Genomic DNA, 23,024 nt, shown 5'->3' on the forward strand with positions numbered 1-23,024 from the left:
GCATCTAGGGCTCCTTTTACTAAGCTGTGGTAAAAGGGGGCCTGAGCTAGCATAGGTGCATGTTTTAGACACACGCTGAGGCTCCCTTTTACTGCAGCAGGTAAAAGGCTCTTTTTTTTTTTTTTTAAGAAATGGCCATGTGGTAAGTGAACCACATACCACACAGTCATTTCGGGGGAGGGCACTTTACACCACCCATTGAGGTGGCGGTAAGGGCTCCCACACCAACCCAGCAGTTACTGGGCAGCACACGGTGCTGCCCGACTACCGCCAGCTAAGCACCGGCGCTACAAAAATAGAATATATTTTCGTAGCTCTGAAAATGGCCGCGCTGGGGGTGGGAATTACCTTTGAGCTACCGGTAGTTCCAGATTGCTGTCCGCTAGCCCTTTAGTAAAAAAGATCCCTACTGTTGCTTGAATTGACCTCTGAGGCAGGCATTAGTTATGCCAAAACACGGCCAGTGTCGGGTCTTTTATAAAGCACACTTGTTCCATTCTTGAGATCCCTTTGTGCTTGTTCCTGGACTGCTTGTGCTGTGTACTTTGACCCTCTTCATTGCGTGTTTTTCTGATTGATTAGCGCCACAACAAGTAGTTTGGCTGAGTGTTCTGAGGTTTTTCTTCCATTTTCATTCATAAAATTCTTTGCTAATTTCCCATTTAGCGTTTGAGCCCCTACTGACACCTATTTTGTAGGTGGTAAGAGCTCATGTGCTCACAACACACTAATCAATTAGTGTGCGGCAATGTAGCTGCCCTAATCAATTAACGCAGAGCATGCCCACTCTCCACCCCCCCCCCCCCCCCACAGGCCTGCCTCCAGCACTAAAAAATAAGTTACCGCAGGACACCTGAGCATAGGGTTACCATATTTTGTCCCCCAAAAAGGAGGACACATGCCCCGCCCTACCACACACCCCGCCCCCTTTCATGCCCTCGCTCCGCCCCTGTCACATTTCTCCTACACCCTGTCACACACCCCTTCACCCCCCCTCCCGTCACCCCTCTCAGGTAGGGTTACCATATGTCCAGATTTACCTGGACATGTCCTCTTTTTGAGGACATGTCCGGGCAACCGGGTGGGTTTTGCCGATCTGCCCGTTTGTCCGGGCAGAAATCCGGACAAACAGGCAGATTGCTAGCCTCCCCTCCCCTTACCTTACTACTGCCCTGGTGGTCTTGTGACCTCTTTGGGGCAGGAAAGAGGCACCTCTTTCCTGACCGGAGTGCTGCCCTGCATGCATCCTTCCTCTTGCTGATCTCGGTGCCGATTCAAAATGGCCGCCAAGAGTTGAAGTCTCGCAAGGTCACTTCAACTCTCGGCGGCCATTTGAATCGGCACCGAGATCAGTAACAGGAAGGAAGCATGCAGGGCAGCACTCCAGCCAGGAAAGAGGGGGCTCTTTCCTGCCCCGAAGGCGGAAGAGGTCACTAGACCACCAGGGCAGTAGTAAGTAAAGGGAGGGGAGGCTAGCAATCTGCCCGTTTGTCCGGATTTCTGCCCGGACAAACGGGCAGATCGGCAAAACCCGCCCGGTTGCCCGGACATGTCCTCAAAAAGAGGACATGTCCAGGTAAATCTGGACATATGGTAACCCTACCTGAGCATACCCCGTGGCAAAGCATTTTTAGCTGCAGTAAGTACGTGTTAGTACTTACCACAGCTTAGTAAAGGGACCCCTAAGTGTTTTCTAATCAGCAGCATTTCCTATATATTGATTTTCTTATGCCATCCCTTTCACATTCTTATTTTCTACAATGCAGAAGACAAAATATCGGTGGGGAAAATAAACTCTTCTCTTTACTGCAATTGTCTGTTTTTGTTCTTTTTCTCTAATGCTGCTAAACCTTTTCCCAAGATACCTGTCATAAAAAAAAATAAATTTTAGCTAGTGATAGAAGATGCTATCAAGAAATATAGTTTTAGTGTTGCTAGATCACTTCATTTATTATGTGTGACAGTACCACTGAAGTATTATAGTCATAGATTATCTCTGCTGCCTCAGAAATGAAGAGAGTTCTACAGCTGGGCTGGAATATCTTTCATTCCATTTCATTACATTGCTAAGATCTTAGATGAGAAATCCAGTATATTATGCAGATTGAACGAGGTATAATTTAATCCTAATAATGTTTTCATATGAGGAATTATCTTGTGTTTTTCCCCCAGAATGCTAAATTATACTTCCTAAATTGAATTTCAATAACTTTTCAAGGGGAAACTCAAACACTTAGATGTATATAGGTAAATGTTCTTAATAGTATAAAAAGAATTATTGTGTGCATAAACCATTTTAGTGCATTTCATGGTGTTATTTGTTTTGCTTTGTTTCCTAAGTGATCTTCACGTACAGAATGAAGGCAATTTTTATATTTGCCAGCATTTCTGGAAAAGGCACAGGTACTTTTTAGTGACAGTTTGCATCCATTTGCAAAGTGAAAGTACTTCTCTTTTGAAAATCGTTTACTGAAAAAGTGCCCACAGACATATTTGCACATCCTGTTTTATACTGCATTCATTTCTTGGAGTAAACAACAAGAAAAAAAAAAACCCATGGAAGACTACACATATTGTTGCAGTCCCTGCCCTAATCCTACTCCTAGGCACACCATTCTGCTTTCACCCTGCGGGACATTAGAAATATAGAAAGACATAAAATAAGGCAGGTAAAGACCATATGGCCTACCCAGTCTGCCCATCCATGCCATCTAGTCCCCCTTTTACTCCCTTGGAAATCGTATGTGCTTGTCCCAAGATTTCTTGAATTCAGATACAGTTTTCATCCCCACCACCTCCACGCGGAGGCCCTTCCATGAATTCACCACCATTTCCATGAAGAAATGTTTCCTGAGGTTACTTCTAAGTCTAACCCCTTTCACCTTTATCCTATGCCCCCTCATTCCAGAGCTTCCTTTCATTTGAAAGAGACCTCCTGTGCATTTATGCCGCCTAGGTATTTAAATGTATCTATCATATCTCCCCTCTCCTGTCTTTCTTCCAAATTATACATATTAAGATCTTTTTTATATACTTTATTTATGCAAGCGTATGCGGTTACAATAATAACAGGTAGTCAACAGTCTTATCATTTATCATTTTGTCATAAATCCCGTATTACACTTGCTTAACCCCCCCCCCCCCAAAAAAAAAAACCTAAATAAACCAACCCTCGATAAACCCCTCCCCTGCTCCGAGCGGTCGGTGTTAACGTGTCCCAAAAGGGGAACCAGTGTTGCAAGAGGCGGTCCCCTCGCTGTGAGGCCAAATCCCAAACATCCCTGTGTTCCATCGCACTCAGGGAGATCATAAGGGACCGCCACTGTTGAATCGAGGGATGGTCGGGAAGTAGCCAGACACTCAATATAGCTTTTTTCCCCATCAGAACCGCCCGCCTTAAGAAGGTTGTCAGACCTGCCTTGCGGGGTCCCCCCATATGGTAAACATCAAACAACAATGCGGGGGTGGGTCGCCACTTAATCCTCCAAATCTCAGACACATGGGCACAAAGGGTCGTCCAGAATGCCAGGACATTCAAGTCCCTCTCAAACCCCCAGCTGCCCAGCCTCAACCAGGGGACATTCAAACAATCTGATGGGTGTACAATTCCCTCTGCGTGACACAAAACTCCATATGCCCAGCACATACATCTCCCACTATTCGATACAACAACCCAACATTCACACCACCCTCCAGTCGGCTCTCCTCCCCACAACCCACAAACCAAACCCCACACCCAGCCATCCCCTCCCACCCAACCATCCTCTCCCCCTCCCACACTTCCACCCCCTTCCCCCCACCACCACCAAACATAACAATCCCACTAAACCTTACCCTACTCCTAAATAGCCGAGACCGCCCCTTCCTATGGAAGGACAGCCAAGGGAGGTCTAGAACGCTGTGGGGTCCCCATCCCCAGTCCGCCATCAAAGTCTTAAACACATAGCATATGTTTCCCAGGATTACAAACACAGAGTCCATGCCTAAATGCATTTTAACCAGTAGTGTTCTCTCTCCATGAAACGGCCACTCACTACGCAGGGGCTTGCTGGTCCCCATCAATCATGACCACTCCTGTATGTAGGTCTGCCATTTGCATTTGAGACTGTCCGGCATGTCAATAGACTCTGTTCAGTATTCATACTGTAGTCCAATTACAGATTCAAATAATTCCATCCCAACTCCCAACTCACAAAACTGCCAACATGGCAACTCTCAAACCCTCAACCCTCTCCCGAGCATGAAACAACATTTAATCCAAGGCAGCGACCTTGTGCCTGTCTCTCTTCAAGTGTCCGGTCGGTTGAGTCACTTCGTCGCTGCTTCGGATGTTACAAAGGATTTCCATGTACCATTTATTAGTACTTTCAGGGTGGCCAGGTACTGCAGAATAAAGCGGAGTTGTTTTTCAACCAGCTTAGCACAGGTTACAGAGAAAGCACGGCGCTTAACGGTCAAGGCCGCAGAATAATCCTGAATGATTTTTACCAATTCGCCATCAAATTTTTGTAACCTCTCTACAGGTTTTGTAGAGCCGCAAGAGTGTTGCTTTCTGAGAGTAGCTATGGAATTTGGTGATCACCATCCGAGGTCGTAGATCTCTCGTGGGCTTTTGGTCGATTCAATGGGCCCATTCAAGGCGGCTCACCCTTCCCTCCCCCGCCTCCGGGAAAGTCGCTAGCAGCCATTTTTCCAGCATTTGCTTAAGTTTCATTTCAGCAATGGATTCTAGAAACCCGACAAACCTCAAGTTATTGAGGCAGGAGCGATTGTCCAGGTCCTCTAGTTTCTGATGGTATTCTTGTGTCAAGCGTTACAGTTTTTCTAGTTCTCCTGCGTGGGCCTGTTGTACATCCTCCATCTCGGACACTCGCGCCTCCAGCTCCCCAGTTCTGCGTGTTAGCTCCGAGGTTAAAGCTGTTAATACTGTAAGTTGTTCTGACAATTGTGTGAATCTAGGGTCCAGGGCGCGTACCACGGAATCGGTGAGTTTTAAGATCATATTGTCTGGGGGTGAGCGGGACGGCGAGGCTGCCGTGGAGGCGGCCACCATTTTGGGATCCAGATGCTTCTGCTGTTCCTCTTTCCGTTTTGAGCATTTAGGTGCCTGCGCCATCGCAGCTCGAGTTAAGTATTTGTCCATATGTTGTTACCAGCTCATAAGTCAAAAATCCAGTTTTTTAAGTCTAGGAATGGTGTAAAAAGGCCAAACTGTGGATGGGGCCCCGAACAGCCGATGTGACTCACGTCCTTTGCCGCTTACAACATCACATGACCTCCACATATTAAGATCTTTAAGTCTGTCCCCATATGCTTTATGACAAAGACCACTGAATGTTTTAGTAGCTGCTCTCTGGACCAACTCCATCCTGTTTATATCTTTTTGAAGGTACTATATTCAGAACTGTATATAATTTGCTGGATTCTATATAGCACGCCTAGAGATCTGCACTGAAATCCAGGCAGTTAATCAGCGTTGATAACAGGAGTTAACAAGCAATAATGAACACTAAATGGCAATAATTAGAATCTATGTGCACAACTCACTAAGCTTATTCTCATAGGCGCCCCATATAAGAGGCTTGGGGAGGCTAAGCCTCCCCAGCCCAGCTGTGACCTTCCCCGCCTGCCTACTCCTCCAATGTGGCCCTGGACGCAGGGCAGGGCTGGTCTGCGACAGGGGCGACCGAACAGGGCCTCGTACTCCCAGGGGTCCCGCTCAGCCAACCCAGACATGGGCTTCAGCATCAGCATAATTATGTGTCTCTTGTCATGCCAAACCCACCTCAGAACATCAACGTAACCCGTCCCACTTCGCCTCGCCTGTTCCCTCGGTAAGCAGCAAACAACAATTCTTTCCCTGTCTAGAGGATGCCAGGAGTAACTCTCAGAGTCTGAATTACTCCTGGTGTCCGACCAATCAGGAGCACCCTTTCAGATGCCAGCCAGGATTCCCTCACCAATCACAGCTATGCGCTTCCGTAGCAGCTCAGCCACATGAAGAAACTGTGGCTGAGTGAGTGAAGAGAAGTGTCGCTGTGCTTTTGAATGCGACTGCGAGCAATCCAGTTGCCCAGCTGCTCTTGGGAGTCTCAGGGTCAGGCCACTAGAGGGGATAGAAGTGAAGAGAAAGCTGTATTCTGATTTTCTAACAAGGATCATCACAGCGGTTTCAGAAAATGAAGCATCAAAGGTTCAGACACTGTAATGATAAGATTTTTGCAATCTCACCCATTATGGTTCTTTTGTTTTCCCTCCTCACAAAGGTCATGAAGCTTCCTCTCTGTTTCTATTTCTCCATGCCAAACCAGTTTGTGAAGCTTCTTAACTGTGAGGGGTCTGACTCAGAACTTCGGTGAAAGGAACTCATGCTAAACTCTAAAATACGTATTTGCCTTTTTTTTTTGCTCTCGTAGTGCCTTCTTTGGTCTTACTCGGGTGTCTCCTTTCAGGAGCAATATGTTTCCAAATAAGAGATTTCCTCTTAAGATTGTTTTAGGATTGCTGAAGGATTCTTTTATTGCTGATCACATATCCTATATAATAATTCTCACCTCCAACGTTCTGACTTGCTGCCTGGGACCGTGTCTCATTCCGAGTTGGTCTGCTAGGCTCTGTAGATCAGACTGACATCGCCGTAGCCATTATGATGTAAACTTCAGAACCCGGGGGAATAAAAAACATGCCTCACAGCTGATCCATGTCCAGAGGAGGGTCGCTTGACATGGGTGTCTGGAGGGGGACAGGGAAGAGAGGAGGGTCGGTGGACATGGGTGGCTGCAGGGGGGGCAGGGGGTCGTTGGACATGGGTGTCTGGAGGGGGGCAGGGGAGAGAGGAGGGTCGGTGGACATGGGTGGCTGCAGGGGGGGCAGAGGGTCGTTGGACATGGGTGTCTGGAGGGGGGCAGGGGAGAGAGGAAGGTCGGTGGACATGGGTGGCTGAAGGGGGAGAGGAGGGTCGCTGGACATGGGTGGCTGCAGGGGAGCCGAGGAAAACATTGCTAGCGCCCGTTTTGTTTGTGTCAGAAAAGGGCCTTTTTTACTAGTAATAAATATAGAGTTCAGTGAAATAAAAGTTCCACATTTCACTTCCTTCTGTTATCTGCAAGATTTGCTTATTTCCTAAATTAATCACTCTTCCTAATATGGACACCAGGTAGAGTGTGCTCTGTAGTAGGATGTCTTAGGGATAAGGTCTGAAACCTTATTATTTATTTATTAGGATTTATTTACCGCCTTTTTGAAGGAATTCACTCAAGGCGGTGTACAGTAAGAATAGAACAAACATGGGCAATAGGCAATTACAGCATATCTAATATCTAAATTTAATAAAAGGTATTAATTGTGACTATTTTACTTTTACTTATTTTTTTTCTGTGCGTTGTCAGACAATTAAGGATGTAAGCCCCACCCCTAACCCCACCCCTTTAGCCTCCCCAAACAGTTGGGTCCATCGACCACCTATGCTTATTCTGTAATGAACAGCACCTAATTTCTAATACATGCAGTTCAAAAAGGGGCTGGCCATGGGCAGGGAATGGGTGATTCTTGGACGTTCCAAAATGTACATATGGAGTTATAGAATATGGCCCAGTGCTCATAAATCTACATGTGGGGATTTATGCCATGTTTTCATTGGTGTAAATGGAGAGGCATAGTTTTAGGCACTGGGATATAATTTAAGTGTATTCTATATACCGCACCTAAATCTAGGCACTGCTTAAAGAATGCACTCAGGCGGAAATGTTTACTGCACAGATTTTTTAGGCACCTTATATAGAATCTGGCCCAATATTCAAAATGGCTTTGTAAACTGCCCTTGAAAAGCATAAATGAATCATAAAGTAAGATTGTTAACATTCATTATTCATGAAATACTTATATTTTAGAGCATTTTAATATATCTATATTAAGCCAAACTGAGAATGCATTTTATTCCACTAATTGAATAATAGCACTAATTTAAAGATACATTTGTATACCTTGTATACCTTGTATACCTTGTATACATTTGTATACTATGTTTTTTTTTCATATTTCAATAAATACAGAGAATCACGTGATGCACTGAGAGCAGAGTGCGTAGATCAGAGCGGCTCCAGGATCCCTGCGCTTTTATCAACCTAAAATTTACTTTCTTACTAACTCTGGGAACCAACTGCAGAAGTCAACAGCGGAGTCGTCTATGGACACATATATGGTTCCTGTAACAGCTGGAATGTCTCAATGAGGTTCTAAAATAGAGAAAGATAAACTGCATGGACCAATCCACCCAGCCTGGGCCCGCGTTCACAGACCATCAGCTCACACAGCTTACATCAGAAGTGGGGACAGTGTTGGAGCCCCGATTAAAGGCATTCTCTGGCCAAATTAGCAAAATAGATGCGTTGTTGGCAGATACTACAAAGCGTACTACAGAGCTAGAGAACAGAGTGTCAGATCTGGAAGATTCAACCTCGCAGCATGGTACAACAGTGGCAGATCTGGTGTGTATAATCCGAGAGCAGTCAGCAAAGCTCGAGGATTTGGAAAACCATTCCCGCCACATTAACCTGCGGATAATGGGCTTAAAAGAGCAACTACCTGAGAGAAACTTGCCAACACTACTGGAGCAATGGCTCTCTAAGGAATTTACCCTTACTGACAGTTTGGGTCCCTTCAACAGGCCCACTGGCTGGGCCATCCCCAAGAAGGGTGCCAAAATCTCTGAGTGGTCATTATTAAGGTACATAATTGTGTTCACAAACTAGAATTCTGCATGGATACAAGCTCAAACGAGACAACCTGACATATGGGGGTGAACCAGTTAAGCTTTTTCAGGATTATTCCATGGCGGTACAGGAAAGACAGAGGTGATTTACCCCAATATATGCCAAGCTATATGAAAAAAATGATTCACTTCATGCTACTTTATCCATCAATCCTAAAAGTAAATGTTCAAGGCAAGTGGGTGTCCTATGATTCAGTATCAGCTGCCCAGGAATGTCTCAATACTTTGACAGATTAAATACAAATGGTAAACTTCTTACAGTAATTCCTGGACAATATTTGGAACTCTTTCAGTATATTCTTCCTGTTCAGTGCATAAGCTTAAAAGTACAGACTGAAGTAACAATTCTTCATCTTTATGTTACTTTAATTATTTTGTCTTCTGTCATATACTCTTATACTCTGAGTAGCAACAAAATAAAGACTACCTCAGAAAGGGGAGAATGTGAGGTACATGGGGGCTATTGTGATACTCTTGGCCTCTCGCTCTTCTCATCCTGGAAGGTTGGGGAGGTGTGGGGACCTTATGCATTAAGTGATTCTCTCTCTGCCACTACTTGTTGGAGGATGGCGAATACAAGGTGTAAGGGAAGGGATAGGGTCTTGGGGGGAAAGGGAAGGGGAGGAAGGCTGGTTGGGATGGTGGAATATATGTGGATTTGTTGTACGATAACGGGGTGGGTTAAAGAAACTATGGATATTTTGAGTGATAGGTTACTGGGAGATATCTTGACGTAAAATGGTATGCTGAAGATTGCAGTAGACAACTAGGGATAGGGTTGGGTATGGGAGTGGAATTTCAGTGGGTGGTTCCCTCTACTGTATATTATATGATTGTGAACTATACGTGAAAGCTGTTATTCTGGCTGAGGTGAAGGCTGGGCACATCAGCTTTCAGTTATTGATATGCTTGTATACCTTGTCTTACCCTGAAGCAGAAGTAAATGCCCCATAGTAGGATTTTAGATTTGTTATTTGTTAGATCTGAGATCTGCACCCAAATTTGAGTGTCCAAATTAGGGCAACCTTTATAGAGTCTGGCGCTCAGAATTGCATGTGCAAATTTTGGTATGTGGCTAATTTGTGTGTGCAATTTAATTGAATAGCAAACCAAGTAGCACCAATAACTGGGTGCTAATAATCAATTACCGGTGCTAATTGGCATTAAATAAAATGTGCACACATTTTTAGTTACAGGGATCCACTTGTACATTTTATGCATGGATCCAAAAAGTGGGTGCGGTCATGGAAGGGTCATGGGTGAATCCGGGGCATTCCTACCATTTATATGCATTCTTATAGAATAAGGGGGATCCATGCCTAATTTAGGTGTGAGGATTTACTTCAGGGTTTAGTTGGTGTAAGTCCTCACATCCAAAGTTTGGAGCTGATCCTGACATTAAGCGCTATTTTATACGTGACACCTGACTTTCAGCGCCACTTATAGAATAGTATTAGTGTCGGGGGTTTTCGGTGCTGATTTTTCAGTGCTATTTATAGAATTTGGTCCATAGTGTGCACACTTTAAGAAAAGTGCTCACTGTACTCAAATAGTGCGCACTGTTCAAAAATGTTCAGTTTGAAACAAAAAATTAAATTAAAAAAATGAAACAAAACATTTTCTGGTTGCCCAACCCTAGTCTTTACTGAGGTTTTTAGATTCACTTTAGAAGTAGTTTAGATTGCCATGGCATGATGGTTCTCACTTGTACTTATCTCTGTTGTATATTTTGCTATCTATTGTAACAGATTTATGGAATGATTAGTCCTTCTTGTATGTAGTTTCTTCTTTCTGCTAAATATATGACGTTATTTTCTGCTCTATTTGAGTCTGTACACCACCTTGATAGGTGCTCAGGAAAGGTGGAATAGTAAATTCAATAAACCATAAATCATGGGATATGTGACAACAGGTACGTTAACCTGCTTTAATATTAGCTTTAGTTACTGTGCTTTAGTAAATCAGACTTTTTTTCTATTTATATATGATTTAAAAGGTTTTGCAAGGTGTAGCTTTCATAACATTGTGTGAATCATAATTCTGAGGCTAATAGCTCTCAGGCTAAAATCACTACCTTACTAAGTAGATTGCTCTGCATGCAGGAATAATGATAGTATTGTTCTACTTGCAGGATTAATGATAATATCATTTTTCATGCAGGATTAATGCTATAATGTCCTTGAGAAAAATCATTGCCTCATTAGGCAGATGATTCTTTATTCACTACTGTATGGGGGAGGGGAGGGCCTGTTTCTATGCAGGATTTCCCTAAAGTTATAAGGGCAATTTTCAGAGCCATATAGTCTGTTGTATTTGTGCAACCAACCAGACAGTCTAGACCTTTTTGTGAATGGTGACAGTTTCTGTTTTGGCCAGGCTGACATTTTACCATTATGATATTCCTTCCTTGTCTTCATAAACCTAAACTCAGAAGAATGCAGGTTGTGGTTCCATCAAAGTCTGGTAGTGGTTCCAAAAAGGTCTGCTCATTTACAGGTTGACAGTCATAATCAAAGCTCCAATCACAGACATGTTCACAGTAGCTCTCTTGACCTTTGTAATCTCTGAGACAATTCACACAGCTTTACTCAATACGTTTCTCAGCTCACACTATTCAGAAGTGTCACTCAGCCATAAACTTGCAGAACCATAACTGCTTTATACTAGTGTCATCTGTTTTGGCAGACTCCCTATGTCACATGCTTTCACAAACTGTCTTAGCACCCTCTAAAGCAGGGGGTTAACCCCGTTAAGAACATAAGAAAAGGTATGATGGTCATGCCAAGGTTCACGGAGCCCAACATCCTGTCTCAGACAGTGATCTACTTCCAAATAGCAGATCTATTTCTCATTGCAGGGACTGTCTCTCTATGTCAGGTGTTCAGCGCTGCGTGCATCTGGTAGCGCTATACAAATGCTAATAATAATAATAATAATTGCTCATTTCCAGGGATGGCTTTCCTGGATCTACATGTCATTTTCTTTACAGACTTTTCCTCTAAGAATTTGTCCAAACCTCCTTGAACATGAGGATCGCCTGGTGACTTGCATGCCTGGTGCGAAGGTGGCGGACCTCACGCTTCACCTAGATAGGATTTTAGATAGTGCTGGGGAGGAGCCGGCTGTCTTCGTACATGTGGGTACCAATGACATAGGAAAATGTGGGAGAGAGGTTCTGGAAGCCAAATTTAGGCTCTTAGGTAGAAAGCTCAAATCCAGATCCTCTAGGGTAGCATTTTCTGAAGTGCTACATGTTCCTTGCGGAGGGCCCAAGAGACAGTCAGAGCTCCGGAGTCTCAATGCGTGGATGAGTCGATGGTGCAGGGAGGAGGGTTTTAGATTTGTTAGGAACTGGGCAACATTCTGGGGAAGGGGGAGCCTATTCCGAAAGGATGGACTCCACAATAACCAGGGTGGAACCAGGCTACTGGCATCAGAATTTAAAAAGGAGATAGAGCAGCTTTTAAACTAGAAACTGGGGGAAGGCCAACAGTCGCTCAAAAGCGCATGGTTTGGGATAAGGTATCTTTCAAAGATATTGCCAAAACAGGAAAGATAGGGTATCCCAATATAGTGTGGTTGCAAAAGAGACCATAGTAGATCAGGTGTCAAATAAAAATAAAAATCAGACAAAATATTGCAAATTAATACTGTCAAGTACTGAGCATGATGTAAATAAGAACAACAAACATGGTTTGAAATGTCTATATGCGAATGCCAGAAGTCTAAGAAATAAGATGGGAGAATTAGAATATATTGTACTAAATGAAAAATTAGATATAAGAGGCATCTCTGAGACCTGGTGGAAGGAGGATAACCAGTGGGACACTGTCATAGCGGGGTACAAATTATATCATAGTGATAGGGTGAATCAAATTGGTGGAGGGGTAGCATTGTATGTTAAGAAGAGCCTTGAATCAAATAGATTGAAAATTCTGCAGGAAACAAAACACATCTTGGAATCCCTATGGATTGAAATTCCATGTGTAAAGGGGAAAAGGATAGTGATAGGAGTGTACTACCATCCGCCTGGCCAGGATGAGCAGACGTATGTAGAAATGTTAAAGGAAATTAGGGAAGCAAGGAAACTGGGCAACACAATAATAATGGGTGTTTTCAATTACCTCGATATTGACTGGGTAAGTGTATCATCGGGGCATGCTAGGGAGGTAAAATTCCTTGAAATCAAGGACTGCTTTATGGAGCAGCTGGTACAGGGGCCGACAAGAGAAGGAAAAATTCTAGACCTAGTCCTTAGTGGAACACATGATCTGGTGCGGGATGTAATGGTGCTGGGGCTGCTTGATAACAGTGATCATATTATGATCAAATTTGATATTAGTGTTGAAGTAAGTATGCGCAGGAAATCCAATATGTTAGCATTTAACTTTAAAGAAGGAGACTATGATAAAATGAGAAGAACGGTGAAAAAAAAACTTAGAGGAGCGGCTTCGAGGGTAAAAAATTTACATCAGGCATGGACGCTGTTCAAAAACACCATCCTGGAAGCCCAGACCAAATATATTCCGTGTATTAAAGGAGGACGGAAGACCAAACGACAGCCAGCATGGTTAAAAAGTGAGGTGAAGGAAGCTATTAGAGCTAAAAGAAAATCCTTCAGAAAATGGAAGAAGGAACCGACTGAAAATAATAAGAAACAGCATAAGGAATGTCAAGTCAAATGCAAAGCGCTGATAAGGAAGGCACAGAGGGACTTTGAAAAAAAGATTGCATTGGAGGCAAAAACACATAGTAAAATTTCTCATAGGTATATTAAAAGGAGGAAGCCGTCAAAAGAATGAGTTGGACCGCTAGATGACTAGGGGTAAAAGGGGCGATCAGGAAAGTCAAAGCCATAGCAGAGAGATTAAATGAATTCTTTGCTTCGGTATTCACTGAGGAAGATTTGAGAGAGATACCGGTGCCAGAAGTGGTATTCAAAGCTGACTTGGGGTATCCTCTTTCCAGGAAGCATGTAGTCATTCCAGATGCTTGCGTTTCGAAAGCTGTATCATTAGAACAAATTCTCTTTAGTCTTAAAAATTGACTAACCGGTAAGCTAGCTTTAAGATTGTAAGGGTGAGAGCTGGAGAAGTGGAGTAGATTGAATGAACACAAATCCAGAATTAAGAATCAGGTACTAACTGCACCACTAGTCCAACACTGGCTGAACTTTCATCATCAACTCAGCGATATCAAATGGAGAATCTTAGACTGTGTCCAATTAGGGTGGGAGGGTGGGAATGTTGGACAACTATTAAATTACAAGGAACAACGTTGAATTTTCCAATTACAAACACTTCACCCTTTGGGACTGCACTCTGAAATCGATTGGTGGTCTTTGATCTGATTGGTTGCTACCCCTGGAACGTGGTCCAATCAGGAGTGTGGTTTCATGATCAGCTGTGCACTATTTAAAGTCTAACCCCGCGCATAGACGCTGCGGCCATTTTCTTTCCCATGTAGGAGTGCTGTGTGATATGTTTTTGTGAGTGCTACAGACTTTCGTTTGTTAGGGGATTTTTTGCTTTATATGGAATTGTAATAGTGCATTTTATTTCATTTTTTTCTCCAGTGAACCTCTTCCCTGAAGAAGGAATTCGAAACCTGGCCGTGTTGGCGGAGGTTTGCCCCTGGTGAAAAATCGCTGCCAAGTTAAGTGCTAGAATATGTGCATACCTTTTTCATTTCAAATTCCATTACGGATTGTAGAGCATGAATGCTAAAATTATAATGAGCATGAATGCTAAAGATATAATTAAGATAAAAAATTCTTTAAAAAAAACAATAACAACAAAATATATCAGCGGATCTATGACGATTTGTGCCACACTATTATCATAAAGCGAATTAGTTCCCATATGCTGTGTGCTGCAGGATACTCTGATGATCCCCTTTTAGAAACATTTATATAAATGTGATTAATATTTCTTTGGATATGATAAACGTTGATTGTGGACAAGTTAATTTTCAATAAAGAGTATTCCATTGATGAGTGTTTGGGACATTAAAATTTGAATTGTAATGCATTCCTATGGGCATTTCTAACATTTAGCATGCCCACAATTTTAGTGCGGTCTAAAAACGTGACAGGCCTTAGTAAAAGATGCCCCTAGTGATTTGGCTAGAGTTAACAGGGGAGCAACAAAGATGTTAAACAGTGTCGGGGCTAGTATTGATTCCTGAGGGACCATAGAAATAGATGAATATGGGTGAGAGGAGGAATTTTGAAAATGGACATTAAATAGAATAGGAACCTGTCAAGAACAGCATCTATGAGTCAAATATGGTTTCCTTCTGACACAGCAAAAAGGAATGACCAACTAGATCAAACACCACTGAGAGATTCAGGGACAGGAGGAGAACAGATTTTATTTGGTCAAGATGATAGTAAATAGAAGTAGTGATACCCAGTAGGGTTGTTTCAGATGTTGTTGAATGCCTGATTGATTCAGCTGAAGTACGTGTGTCTTAGTGATGAAATGCCGAAGCCGTGAATGGACAACAGATTATGTAACTTTGGCAATGAATGGAAAGTTAGCAATGGGGTGAAAGTTTGTGTGATAGCAAGTGGGTTTGGTGATATCTTTACATTTTGGTCAAATAACAGCAGCTTTTCAATTTTTAGGAATATATCCCATTGATTCAATTTTTAGGAACATATCCCATTGAGAGGCTTAAGGATGTTCATGGGATGAATATAAGGCATGAACATACTTAAACAACCTATTATAAGACAGGATGGGATTGGATTATGTGTAACTGTCATTCACTTCATACATTTAATAGTCTTACTAAGCTCTGAAAGGGATGGCAGGTTAAAGTTGGATAGAGAGCTGCACAGTAGGATTTCAGCAGTTGAAGTAGGTGCATTGTCAAAGAATTTTGCAACGTCAGTACCTTGTGTTCAAATTGTTCAAATTGCCAGAGCCGGTGGTTGGGAGGCGGGGCTGGTGGTTGGGAGGCGGGGATAGTGCTGGGCAGACTTATACGGTCTGTGCCCTGAAGAGCACAGGTACAAATCAAAGTAGGGTATACACAAAAAGTAGCACATATGAGTTATCTTGTTGGGCAGACTGGATGGACCGTGCATGTCTTTATCTGCCGTCATCTACTATGTTACTAACCTGCTTATAATCGAACGAGAAAAACGTCCAAGTTCCGACCTAAATCGGGAGATGGACGTTTATCTCACAAAAACGAATAACGCGGTATAATCGAAAGCCGAACTTGGACGTTTTCAACTGCACTCCATCGCATAAGTGTACAAAGTTGACGGGGGCGTGTCGGAGGCGTGGTGAAGGCAGGACTGGGGCATGGTTATCACCCGAACAGAGATGGGCGCCTTTCGCCGATAATGGAAAAAAAAGTATGCGTTTGTAGCTAGAATTTAGGGCACTTTTCCTGGACCCTGTTTTTTCACGAATAAGGGCCCAAAAAGTGCCCTAAATGACCAGATTACCCCCAGAGGGAATCGGGGATGACCTCCCCTGACTCCCCCAGTGGTCACTAACCTCCTCCCACCACAAAACAAATGATGTTTCACAACTTTTTATTTTCACCCTCAAATGTCATACCCACCTCCCTGGCAGCAGTATGCAGGTCTCTGGAGCAGTTGTTAGGGGGTGCAGTGGACTTCAGGCAGGTGGACCCAGGCCCATCCCCCCCTACCTGTTACAATTGTGCTGCTTAATGCTTAGTCGTCCAACCCCCCCCAAACCCACTGTACCCACATGTAGGTGCCCCCCTTCACCCCTTAGGGCTATAGTAATGGTGTAGACTTGTGGGTAGTGGGTTTTGAGGGGGATTTGGGGGGCTCAACACACACAAGGGAAGGGTGCTATGCACCTGGGAGCTCTTTTACCTTTTTTTTTTGTTTTTGTAAAAGTGCCCCCTAGGGTGCCCGGTTGGTGTCCTGGCATTTGAGGGGGACCAGTGCACTACGAATCCTGGCCCCTCCCACAAACAAATGCCTTGGATTTATTCGTTTTTGAGCAGGGCACTTTCGTTTTCCATTATCACTGAAAAGCAAAAACGTCCAGCTCACAAATTGTCGAATAAAACATGGACGTCTATTTTTTTCGAAAATACGGTTCGGTCCGCCCCTTCACGGACCTGTTCTCGGAGATAAACGCCCATGGAGATAGATGTTTTCATTCGATTATGCCCCTCCACGTATGTAATACTTGTGCTTCAGGTGAAGAAAAAATTATGGTGGCTCCTCCACCCCAATGAGTGTTGTGATTGTAAACATAGTATTTCAGGCCAGATTTATGTAGGAGGCATCAGAATCATTCAGCCAAGTTTCTGTTAGACAGAGGATATCAGGTTTATGAGAGGTAATGAGGTCACATAAAAGAAAATGCTTACCATACATGAAGCGAGAGTTAAGCAGCCCCTAGTGATGTTGTTACTGGGTGCTAGAGGAGGATGTGCAAAGGGAGAAGCTAAAGAGACAAGAAGAAGGCGTCTTATCTGTGTTTGTTTAAATGAAGGATGGGGCAAGAGGTCCAAGCAAAGCACATAGCGTTAAGCCAAAGAAGAAATAGAAGTAAATAGAATTGTGTAAAAATGTACTAGGAAGGTACTAGGAACAAGGCGAATTACTTGGCAACAAATCTCAAAATCCACACTGCTGCTGCATCAGTAAAGAGTTTCAAGCTGCTACTCTGTAAAGGATAGTCTTGTCAACACAATACTCCATTATAGCAGAAAAAGAATGTGCTCCAGACCCGCATGTCATCCCACACATGCTGAGTGACCAATGAAGTGATATTTTGCTGCATTGAACATTGCCATTTACTTTACAAATTCCCACTAGGTTATGACTACAATCTAAGGATTGCATGACCAGAACACAACCTTCCTTCTTCCTCCACCCTACAGAATTATTTCTTCAGCTGCTGCACCTTTCTGAGTTGGTTTTATGTCATAACTATTTTGTCTTTGAGAGAGATTTCTTTTTTTTCAAACCCATGGGGTTGCTATGGGCACGGCTATGGCCACCAGTGTGGCAAATTTATATGTTGCTTGATTTGAGAAACAACATCTTTATACTTTTGAGTGGTTTAGTCACATCAAGTTGTGAGTCAGATTTATTGATGGCATTTTGTTTTCATATGGTTTCACACAGAGACATTTTTTGTTGAAATATATATTATTAACTTTTATAAACAAGAATTACATGTGAAGGAACAATTATACAGTGCAGGTTCGCTTGTCCCACCACCCTCCCAAAAACTCATCAAAAACTAAAGAGAATATCCCTAGTCCCAATAAAATATAAAATATCATTCAATATCTGCCCGTCTGCCCTCTCTCTTTCCCCCTTCCATCCACTGTCTGCCCTTTCTCTCTGCCCCTTCAACCCACCATTTGCCCTCCCTCTTCCATCCATCCAGGGTCTGTCCTCCTTCTCGCTCCCCCTTCCATCCAGGATATGTCTGCTCTCTCTCTCTCTCTGCCCCCTCTTTTCTGCCCCCAGTTCCAGCTCCATTATCCCACCTGCCCCTAGTTCCAGCCCCTGCCCACATCTCCCACCTGCCCCCCTTTTCAACCCCCAGTTTCAGCCCCACTATCCCACCAGTCCCCAGTTTCAGCCCCAGCCCTTTTCTCCCACCAGTCCTGAGCTTCAGCCCCCAGCCACTTCTCCCTGCCCCCTTTTCAGCCCCCAGTTTCAACTCCAGCCCTTTTTCTCCCACCAGTCCCGAGCTTCAGTCCCAGACACTTCTCCCTTTCCCCTTTTCAGCCTTGTTCAAGTACTAGCCCCCTTATCCCACCTACCCTCCTTTTCAGCCCCCAGTTCCAGTCCCCTTCATTCACATGCCTTGCATTAGGGCCCCCCTTTCAGCTCCAGACCCATTCTCCCACCTGCACCAGGCATGGCTCCATTCTCCCTCCTGCCCCCTTCTCAGACCCCAGTTCTAGCTCCAGGCCCCTTCTCCCATCTGAACCCCCCCTCCCAGACCCAGTCCCCTTCTCCCAACTGAGTCCCTCCCCACCCAACCCAACCCCATCCAGACCCAGTCCCCTTCTCCCATCTGAGCCCCCCCAGACCGACCCAGTCCCCTTCTCCCATCTGAGCCTCCCCGACCCAGTCCCCATCTGCCTACCAGCTCCGTTAACAGATGACCCTCTTCTCCTGCCACCCGGCCGGCACCCAGCCTTTAAAAAAATCTGTGAAGCGCCTCGCGTCTGATCTGCTGTAAATGAAGCAAATTGTCACGTTTCCTGGCTGTTCTGAGCTGGGCACTGGTGGCCATCTTGGATTCAGGTTTATTCTCGCGGAGAGTCAGATGCTATGCGGCAGTATGTCCGGGACAACCTGATGAAGGGCTTCATTCGATTCTCTTCCTCGCCGGCTGGCACGGGGTTCTTTTTTGTGGCCAAGAAAGATGGGTAATTACGGCCATGCATCGATTATAGGGGGTTGAATGCCATCACCGTCAAGAATAGATACCCCTTGCCTCTCATCCCGGAGCTTTTTGACCGAATCCAAGGGGCCACCATTTTTTCTAAATTGGCCTTCAATACTCATGAAGGGCATTTTGAATATTTGGTCATGCCATTCGTCCTTTGTAACGCCCCAGCCGTCTTCCAAGATTTTGTGAACTCCATTTTCCAGGATCTTCTATACTCATCGGTCATCGTATACCTGGATGATATTCTCGTTTTTTTCTTCCTCATTTCCGGAACATGTGAAGCATGTCCGTACGGTGCTTCAATGACTGTGGGACCATCACCTCTTTGTGAAGCTCGAGAAATGTGCATTCCATCAACGCAGCCTCCCTTTTCCGGGCTATATCCTTTCAGCAACTGGATTACGGATGGACTCCGGGAAGGTGCACGCTATTCAAGATTGGCCACGACCACAGGGATTGCGAGCGCTCCAATGGTTCCTAGGGTTCGCTAACTACTACAGACAGTTTATACACCGATACTCTGTAATAGCCGCTCCCCTTACCGCCTTAACCAAGAAAGGCGCTAATGTTTGGGATTGGTCTCCGCAAGCCATCGAAGCTTTCGAACTTCTCAAGAAGGCTTTCCTTTCCGCGCCGGTTCTTCATAGTCCTGATCCCCAGCGACCCTTTATTTTAGAGGTGGACGCCTCAGCGGTAGGAGCGGGGGCCATCCTGTCACAGACCTTGGAGGCAGGGAAGCGGCATCCCTGCTTCTTCTTTTCTAGGAAATTCACAGCGGCCGAACGGAATTATACTGTGGGAGATCGGGAACTGTTAGCCCTCAAGTTGGCCTTGGAGGAATGGCGATACCTCTTGGAGGGAGCAGTGCATCCGATTTCCGTCATCATGGACCATAAGAACCTACTTTACCTGCAGGATGCTAAGAGACTTAATCCTCGACAAGCCCGATGGTCCTTGTTGTTCACTCGCTTCAATTTCCGCCTCAGCTTTCGCCCTGCAGAGAAAAATGTCCAGGCGGATGCCTTGTCTCGAGCCTTTGACCCAACAGAAGAAACCGAGGAGTGTCAGCCCATGCTTGACCCAGCTTTCATTGCCGCGACTACGCTCACGACTCCGGGGAAATCCAGGATCTCAGTGGCCCCTCGGTTCCGCAAGAAGATACTGAAATGGGGACATGCTTCTACAATCGCTGGACATCAAGGATATCATAAGACTTTGCATCTTATATCTCGCTATTATCGCTGGCCCCGCATGGCCCAGGATGTCCGGCAGTATGTCACCACCTGTCCCACTTGCGCTCAATACAAGAGACCTATGGGGAAACCCTGGGGGTTGCTTCAACCATTGCCAGTGCCTCAAGCTCCCTGACAGGAGTGTACCGTCATCTGGGTGGTGATTGACCGTTTTTCTCACATGGCCAACTTCGTTCCCCTGAAGGGACTTCCATCAGCGGCAGCTCTTGCCCAGCAGTTCATTCTCCATATCTTTCGCCTGCATGGGCTGCCTATCCGCATCATCAGCGACCGAGGTCCTCAATTTACATCTCGATTCTGGAGGGCCCTGTGTTCCAGCTTCGGTATCATGACCCATTTCTCCTCAGCCTACCATCCGGAGACCAATGGAATGGTAGAACGTACAAATCAAACACTGAAGCTATACCTCCGGATGCATGTTAATGCGCAACAGGACGATTGGGTTTCCATATTACACTGGGCAGAGTTTGCGTATAACAATAGTCTCCATTCAGCAGCGCACACCTCTCCGTTCTTCACAGCATATGGATGGCATCCACGGTTGCCCCTTCCTATGCCACCAGCACCAGGGGCAGCGTCTGCCTCTGCTCCACCTCAGCTCTACAGAACCTTGACCGATCTCTGCACAGTATGGAAGGACGTACAATTCCACCTTCATCGGGCCGCAGAGACTTATCGGAGGTTCGCCGATCGCAAGAGGCAATCCGCTCCTCAGCTGGCGCCAGGTCAACGGGTTTGGCTCAATACTCAGAATCTCAAGCTCCGACTGTCGTCCTTCAAATTCGCACCCAGATTCATTGGGCCTTTTGCCGTTGTGGAGCGTCTGGGGGCAGTTACCTATAGACTCCGGCTGCCATCTTGTTTCAAGATACACAATGCATTTCATGTTTCTTTACTCAAACCTTTTGTCTCGTCTAGGTGGCATCCTCGGCCCAAGGTGGGCCCTGTACTGGACGTGTCCTCAGAGCCAGAGTTCGAAGTTCAAGACATCCTGGATTCCAAGGTGAGGAAGGGACGTCTCTACTATCTCTTGGCATGGAAAAACTACGGACCTGAGGATAATTCCTGGGAACCGGCTAGTCAGATTCACGCTCCCAAGCTGCTCCGTGATTTCCATGCCTGCTATCCTTCTAAACCAGGCCCGGAGTAGAGAGGCAGGCCTTTAGGGGAGGATACTGTCACGTTTCCTGGCTGTTCTGAGCTGGACACTGGTGGCCATCTTGGATTCAGGTTTATTCCAGGGTTTGGCGGCCATCTTGGAGAGGGCTGTTAGGCCAGGGCAGCCAACTTGGAGGTGGCAGCTGCAGGAAGGAAGCCCTTATTTGGTCGCAGGGTGTTCCTGATGGGGGCAGCCATCTTGTTTTCAGCTGTGCCTGGTTGAGCCTGATTCCTTCCTATTTAAGGCGCTGCCCTCAGTCTATCAGTGCTTCGGCTTCTACTCGGTTCGCTGACTAGTAGCAGTGCTTTGGATCTACTTCTGACGTATACCTGGTTCTGACCTTTGCCTGTTCCTGGACCTGCTTCTGACCGCTGCCTGGTACTGACCACTGCCTGTTCTTGGACCTGCTTTTGACCGCTGCCTGGTGTTGACCTGTTGCCTAGCCCTGGTTTGCTGTGACCTGCTGCTTGGTCTAACCCTGTGGACTTTGTGCTGGACTTTGTTCTCTCTGTTGCTGGCCGCCCAAACTCAGGGGCTCAACTCCCGGGGAACGGTGGGAGGCACAGAGAGGACTCAGGGTTTTGGCCGACAGCCCGGTGAGGGTTTCCTTCATCGTGTTCAAGGGCTCACCTCTCCGTGGAGATACATTACACAAATCGCCTCGTCGCGTCAGCCCTTCCCTCACTGTGTCCTGCCCTCACGGAAATAGGAAGTTACATCAGAGGGCGGGACACAGTGAGAGAAGGGCTGACGCGACAAGGCGATTTGCTTCATTTACAGCAGAGCAGACGTGAGGCGCTTCACAGATTTTTTTTAAAGGCTGGGTGCCGGCCGGGTGGCAGGAGAAGAGGGTCGTCTGTCGACGGAGCTGGTGGTAGGCAGTTGGAGACTGTGGCAGAAGTGGAGTAACCCCCCACCTGCTGACACCCGGGGCAGACCGCCCCCACCGCCCCGCCCTTGGTACGCCACTGGGTGTGCTGGAGCTGGCTCACACCAGCTCACACGAGTCGTTTATTAATTTTTATAAGAATTTTGGGAGCCAGTTGTTCAAGTAGCTACTTTAACAACCAGCTCTCAAAATGTGGCTTGGGTGACTCAGATCACCTGTTGGCATCATTGTCCTCTTCCTCCCCTGTGGATTGTGCTGTGCATCTTCTCTTCCTAGTCCCCACTGCCCACCCCCACCCCCCACCCCCATATAGCACTTCTGTGGCTCTGCGCTCGCTCTTTGTCCTTCCTCCCGCACCTTCTTTTTGCCGTGATTATTTTTTTTTAAGCAGTGCTGGCACATCAGCAGGAACAGGCTGCTTCAGCCAATCCTGGAGGCTTTATCATTATAGCTAATATGCTTAAATCTTCTTTCCAGGGTGCGGCGGCAGCCAAAAAAGCAAACAGGATGCTAGGAATTATTAGGAAAGGGA

Source organism: Microcaecilia unicolor, chromosome 1 (genome assembly GCF_901765095.1).
Source record: "Microcaecilia unicolor chromosome 1, aMicUni1.1, whole genome shotgun sequence".
Classification (NCBI taxonomy): Eukaryota; Metazoa; Chordata; class Amphibia; order Gymnophiona; family Siphonopidae; genus Microcaecilia; species Microcaecilia unicolor.